Below are 7,630 nucleotides of genomic sequence, written 5' to 3'. Positions count from 1 at the left end.
TATCAGAACTCATCGAAAAGGATGAACCCAAAACTCTGACATTGAACACAAGAAAAAGATCATGCTCGCCTGATGGGGAATAATACTTCTCAAAATGAACCCATCTACAAATCTGAAACCTCATCTCGCCTACTCAACACACGAACGAATCCAGACTCAAGCTCGAGAGTCTGATTCAACAGCAGAATTGAAACCACTCAATTCCAATCTGGTACTCTACTCATGACCCAAGATTCGCGAATTTAAACACACACCATTTCTCCAATTCCTTCCGATTACGATAATCCCTTCTCAACCTGGGATATAACAATTCTCGACCGATACGGAGACCTCAGTCTCGCCCCTGGTTCGGCACTCAAGTTCCCGAAGACTCAAGTGGTAAGGTTGCACAAGCCTAAGGACTCCTCTGCGTCATACTCGGACTAGTGAATACTACAGCTCCCGGCGGGACAATATTCACCCTTATCGACTACTGAGTGTTACGGTCTCCCCCGTAGTCTTGCGACACTTTCTCACTGACTCGAGTATGCTACGACTCCCCACAGTTTCCCAACACTCTCTCTTTAACCAGTGAATACTACGGCCCCCCGCAGTATCACGACACTCTCTCGCTGACTAGTAAATACCACGGCTCCCCGCAGTATCACAACACTCTTTCTCTAACTCACGTATTCTGCAGCTCTCCGCAGTCACACGATACCCTTTCTCTCACTGATCCCTGCAGATCATGCTGCAGTGACATGGGAGAGGTTCGTTCAGATGCTCCGAGACGAGTATGTTCCCCCGGTGGAGAGGGAACGTTTGGCACAGGAGTTTCTGTCTCTAAAGCAGAAGACAATATCAATGACTGAGATTTCGAGGATGTTCCATGAGAGGGCGATGTTTTGCCCTGAACACGTGTCCACTGAGCAGGCACGTGTGAGCCGATATCTGAGCATACTGAGGAGGGACATACGAGAGTTCGTGGCGAACTCGTCGTATAAGACATTGGCCGAGCTTCAGGCCAATGCCAGGAGGAGGGAGATTGAGCTTGAGTTGCACACCAGGGAGGTGGAGGAGGAGTCCCGGGGGAGGGACCGGAGACCAGTACAGTCGTAGCCGGCGACGAAGCGGGCCAAGCTCGCTGATTCCAGAGTTCGGGTCCAGAAGGGTCGCACTTGTGGCAAGTGTGGCAAGAGTCATGAGGGTTCTTGCCGTTCGATGATTTGCTACAAATGCGGCAAGGAGGGGCACATGGCGAAGGATTGCCCCAAGGGTTTCTCGGTTTGCTTTCATTGTAACCAGACAGGCCACCGGAAGGCCGACTGCCCTCAGCTCGTGCAGGGATCAGCCTAGGGATCTGCACCTACTTCTGTGCGTGATACTGAGATTCAGCCAGCGAAGGCCGAGACACCGAGGGTTCGTGGGAGAGCCTTTCAGCTGACAGCGGAGGAGGTCCGCGCAACACCTGATGTTGTGGCTGGTACATGTTCTTATTATATTCCTTTGAGATATTTTGTGCTTATATTGTGATTGTGTATAGGTACTTTTCTTCTGAGTTCTGTGCCTGCCTTGGTGTTATTTGACTCGGGTGCGAGTCGATCCTTTGTATCATTAGCATTTAGTCTTCATATCAGTATCCAACGAGAGGCGTTGAGCCGACCTCTGAGAGTCTCCATAGCCGATGCTCATGCAGTATCTGCGACTGATGTGATTCGTGGATGTGTGCTTGAGATTTTCGGAGTTGAGTTTCTGATAGATCTGGTACCGATCGCGATGAGAGACGTTTGTGTCATCGTGGGCATGAACTGGTTAAGTCGATTTGGAGTTATGATCGACTGTGAGCGTCAGCTGGTGACCATATGAGACCCTGGTGGGGGAGTGCTTACAGTATATGGCGAGGGTACCCGATTTGGTTCGGCATTTTGTTCGGCCGCCAGAGCGAGACAGAGGCTACAGCAGGGTTGTATGGGATTTTTGGCGTATGTGATGGATACGCGGGCTACTGTAGAGAGATCGAGTTCTATCTCCGAGGTTCCGATAGTGCGCGAGTTTCCAGATGTTTTTTCCGAGGAGTTGTCGGGAGTGCCTCCCAAGAGGCAGGTAGAGTTTCAGATCGATTTGGTGCCGGGGGCGGCGGCTATTGCCAAGGCACCTTATCGCCTTGCGCCTCCGGAGATGCAGGAGTTATCCTTACAGCTGTAGGAGCTGTTGGGGAAGGGGTTTATCAGGCCGAGTAGCTCGCCGTGGGGAGCCCCGATTCTTTTTGTCAAGAAAAAGGATGGTTCACACCGGATGTTCATTAATTACCGGGAGTTGAACAAGTTGACGGTCAAGAAACATTACCCACTTTCAAGGATCGATGATTTGTTCGATCAGTTGCAGGGGGCGTGTTGGTCTTCAAAGATCGATCTGAGGTCTGGGTATCATCAGATGAGAGTCCGCGAGGAGGATGTTCAGAAGACGGCCTTCAGGACACGTTATGGGCACTATGAGTTTGTGGTGATGCCTTTCGGGCTCACCAACGCACCAGCAACGTTCATGGATCTCATGAACCGGGTGTGTAGGCCCATGTTGGATCGTTCGGTGATTGTGTTCATCGACGATATTTTGGTGTATTCGAGATCCAGAGAGCAACATGAGGAGCACCTGAGAGAGGTTCTGGGTATACTGAGATCGGAGAGGCTCTATGCCAAGTTCTCCAAGTGTGATTTTTGGTTACGTGAGGTCCAGTTCCTGGGACACCTCGTTAACAAGAATGGTATTTTGGTCGATCCGCCCAAGATTGAGGCAGTTATGAGATGGGAGGTGCCGAGATCCCCCACCGAGATCAGGAGTTTTCTGGGACGGGCCGGGTACTATCGGAGATTTATCAAAGATTTCTCCAAGATTGCCGTCCCTCTCACCAGTTTGAACCGGAAGAGCGTTACGTTTACTTGGGGCCCCGAGCAGCAGACCTTATTTGAGACCCTTCGCCAGAGATTGTCCGAGGCTCCCGTGTTCGCCCTTCCGGAGGGAATGGAGGATTTTGTGGTTTATTGCGATGCATCTATTACGGGCATGGGTGTGGTACTGATGCAGAGAGGGCATGTGATAGCGTATGCATCGAGGCAGTTGAAGCCTTATGAGACGAGATATCCCACCCACGATCTGGAGCTGGGGGCAGTGGTGTTTGCCCTCAAGATCTGGCGTCACTATCTGTACGGGGTTCGGTGTACCATATACACGGACCACAAGAGTTTGAAGTATCTTATGGATCAGCCCAACCTTAACATGAGACAGAGGAGATGGTTGGATGTGGTGAAAGATTACGACTGTGAGATCCTGTACCATCCGGGCAAGGCTAATGTGGTAGCCGACACCCTGAGCCGTAAAGCTGAGAGTACCCAAAGCCAAGATGTGTTTATGAGGATGATAGTGATGACTCCAGTTTTAGATATCATTCGAGAGGCCCAGGTGGAGGCTGTGAGACCGGAGAACCGTAAGAGGGAGCGGGTGATTGGGCAGGTGTCCGAGTTTGTGACGGACAGTCGAGGACTTATGACCTTTCAGGGAAGGATTTGGGTGCCCTATACGGGCGGAGCTCGGCGTACACTGATGGAGGAGGCACATAGATCGAGATTCTCGATCCGTCCTGGGGCCATTAAGATGTATTTGGACCTGAAGCGAGATTATTGTTGGCCCTGTATGAAGATGGACGTTGCGTGGGTAGTCAAGAGGTGCTCTACCTATCGCCGGGTTAAGGCCGAGCACCAGCGTCCTCATGGTATGTTGCAACCACTGGAGGTTCCCCAGTGGAAGTGGGAAAAAATTTCTATGGATTTTATCACCAAGTTGCCGAGGACCGCACAGGGTGTCGACGCGATTTGGGTGATTGTGGACCGGTTGACGAAGAGCGCTCACTTTCTTGCTATTAGTGAGAGCTCTTCTGCTGAGAGGATAGCAGAGATATATGTGAGAGAGGTGGTAGCTCGGCATGGGGTGCCGATATCTATAGTGTCAGATCGGGATGTGCGATTTACTTCCAGATTTTGGAAGAAGTTCCATGAGGAGTTGGGTATGCGATTGCATTTCAGCACAGCCTACCACCCACAGACAGATGGACAGAGTGAGCGGACGATTCAGACGCTTGAGGACATGCTTCAAGCATGTGTTATGGACTTCCGTGGAAGTTGGTACACATACCTACCCTTGGTTGAGTTTTCTTACAACAACAGCCACCATTCCAGTATCGGCATGCCTCCTTTTGAGCTTCTTTATGGGAGGAGGTGTCGGACCCCCATCTGTTATGGAGAGGTAGGGCAGCGAGTGATGGGTGGCACTGAGATAGTGCTGCAGACGACCGAGAAAATTCAGCAGGTCAGACAGAGGTTACTGACGGCTTAGAGTCGCCAGGCGACAATCCGAACTCGAGTTTCAGGTTGGAGATTTCTTTCTCCTGAGGGTATCCCCGTGGAAAGGGGTAATACGGTTTAGGAAGAGGGCAAGCTGGGGCCCCGATACATCGGCCCATTCAGGGTGACCGCTATAGTGGGTAAGGTAGCATACCGCTTGGAGTTACCTGCGGAGTTGAGCCAGATCCATAACACCTTCCACGTGTCTCAGTTGAGGAAGTGTGTGGCCGATGAGACGGCAATAGTGCCACTAGAGGACATTTAGGTGGATGCGAGCCTGAATTATATCGAGATACCGATCACGATTATGGATCGAAAGGTGAAGGTTTTGAGGAACAAAAAGGTGCCCCTAGTTCAGGTTCAGTGGCAACATCGGAAAGGGTCCAAGATGACTTGGGAGCCGGAGTCCGAGATGCGGGAGCAGCATCCAGAGCTTTTTGAGGAGCATGACTTCGAGGGCATAGTCTGATTCTAGTGGAAGAGAATTGTAACATCCCGAGTCCAGGTATACTTCGAGAACCTTGATCTATTGAGCTATTTTCATTTTTGGTCATTATTATAAAAAGAGTGAAAAGTGAGTACGCGGGGCGTACATGAGGTGTACGCTTAGCGTAATCGTCAGCGCGCTTGTGACGCGGAGGCCACCTAGTACGCTGGGCATACCTGTGAGTACGTTGGGTGTACTAGGCCCAGAGTGTAACCCTAATTTGGGGTGAGTCCCCTATATAAGGCATATGATGGCCTCATTTCTAGCCACCATTCCCAGAGAGAAAACCCTAAGAGTGCCCTAACCTCTGTTCTAGAGCTTGTGTGTGTGTGTTTGAGCCTTGTGAGTGTTTGTGTGGTTTTGAAGAGAAGAGAAGGTCTTGAAGAAGGAGTAGTTGGAGTCCAAGCTTCTAGATCCGAGCAAATCTGAGTGGGAAGCTTCTTATTGAGGTATAAAGCTTCAAACTTTGCCTTTCCTTTGTTGAGCATGTTATTTGAGCATTTTAGGGTATTGTCCCATAAAGGTGGAGTCTTGATGAGATCTTGAACTCCAGAGTCTAGGACGAACCCCTTTGGAGTGTATGAGTAGTGCTATGTCATAAAAATCCAATCTTGGTTGGTGAAATCACTCCAATGATGAGTTATGAGATCCTTGAGACAAAAGAGTGTATATTTTGGAGGATGGTGCCTAATCAACCATGCAAAGGCTTAAAGTCGATGACTTTATTGATTAAGAGACACTAGAGAGTCCAGATCTGAGATATGAGCCTATGTCTTAACTGCTTAAGACCAAAAATGTGAGAAGAGTGAAACTGGGGCGTACGCTGGGCGTAATCCCAGTACGCGCGGCGTAGGGGTCGAGCATCCCCGATGCCTGCATAACAGCCGAGTACGCGCAGTGTAGAGATCGAGTACGCGCGACGTACTCCCTACTGTTGACTTTTGTTGACTTTTAGGGTTTGGTCAAAAGTGTGGACTATTAAGCCTATGGAGGGGTAAAATGGTCTTTTCACCCTTTTGTGAGTGTGAAAGGGTTAGTCTAGTTCTTGAGAGCCAATAATGATTAGGGATAATTATTATGTGCTAGGCGGAGGCTAGACTGGTGGATAGAGTTCGAGATTCCGAGTTCGAGGTTTTCATTTGCTAGCTTACGAGGTGAGTTTTCTCACTATACTTACCTTGTGTGGTAATTTTATGTGTGACCAGAGGGTCTTATGTGAATGAGCTGTGTATTGAGATATCCTGCTATTTGTTATGTGATATGCTTACTGTGTATTATAATGAGCTGCTGAGTTGAGGGACCAGAGCGTCCATCTGAGTTGTGGGATCGGAGGGTCCCACTGAGACACATTGACCGGAGGGTCTTATTGAGTTATAGCCTCGAGTGGCTGATGTGCTGTGTGTGGTATTTTGGGGAACTCACTAAGCTTTATGCATATCGTGTTATGTGTTATGTGTCTCAGGTAGTTCCGAGGATCGCGGCAAGGCACCGACATGATTGTACACACTGGCGGAAGATGTTTTTATGATTCTTGGATTGTGAATTACATTATGATATGATTGTCATTTTGGAATACTTGTGTTTTTGATATGGAGAAATGAGAATTTAATGTGTTTTAATTTGTTTGAAAATTTACGTCGTTACAGATATGTTTATATGTATTCCGAGCTTTGCGCGATGCCATGAGGGGCCCAATGCCGGACAGTGTCTGATGTCGGCTGGGGCCCGATGAATGGGCGGGGCCCACGATATGTTTATATGTGATTATGTGTATGGTATCTGGTAGTTTGGGGAGAGTCACTAAGCTTCGTGCTTAGAGTTTGTAGTTTTTGTTTCAGGTATTTCTGGTAGCTAGGGGAAGAGCTTGGGATGACTGCATTGCACACACCAGGATATTTTAGCCTGGGATGTTTACTCTGATATATTGACATATGTTTTTGATATGGATTCTCTGATCATGATGTTTTGAGATACAATGACTTATGTTTTGATAACTATGGTTTTATTTAATAATAAAAATGAAATTTTGGTCATGAATTGTGGGATGTTTCACCACCGGTAATATTATTTTTCTTCGATATGTCTTTTAGAGGATCCTGATTTGACAGGGATCTCTGGCAGGTTGTAAGACTACCCGGTCCAAGGCTCGCTTTGGTTTGGCAGATCTTGAAGATGATATAACCAGTGGTTCAATCAAAGTCAAGCAGGAAAAAGGCGGCATTCTTCCTCTTCCCAAGAGATCTCATATAGATCTTGCGGTTAAGGATTCAGGATCCCGAAAACGAAAGACTTTTGAGGCTGAAGACTTCAGCTTAGAGAACCTCAGCATCGAGGATACTCTCGGGAAGTTGTCCTCATTTTCCCAAGTTGTAAACATTCTGCGCATAGGCATTATCTCTATTAATCTATCATACTTGTTCTTTTTCATACTGATGTTTATGTTTTTTCCAGGTCTCCACTCACGTTTCTCACGTCACCAACGACCTCAGGGTCCGTGTTGATAAAGTTGAATTTGTTATAAAAGAGCAGGAGAAGATGTGGAGGGTCACCAATGAGGATCTTCTCCAGAGGGTGGAGTCGTTGAGAAAATAGAAAGTCGAAAAGGAGGAAGAGCATCTCGCGAATGTCGAGGAGGTGATTGCTGATGCAAAGACAAGTGCTGCAATAGCTATTCTGCAGGCTAAGATTAAGCTGCCTGATGATCTAGAAGACACAAGTTCCTGGGACGTGGACGGATGGCGCGAGGCGTTGGCCAAACTGATCTATAAGC

This window comes from Lactuca virosa, chromosome 9 (genome assembly GCF_052849685.1).
Source record: "Lactuca virosa cultivar CGN04683 chromosome 9, Lactuca_virosa_CGN04683_v6, whole genome shotgun sequence".
Taxonomy (NCBI): domain Eukaryota; kingdom Viridiplantae; phylum Streptophyta; class Magnoliopsida; order Asterales; family Asteraceae; genus Lactuca; species Lactuca virosa.
The sequence above is the reverse complement of the archived record's forward strand: the minus strand, read 5'-3'. Positions refer to the sequence as shown.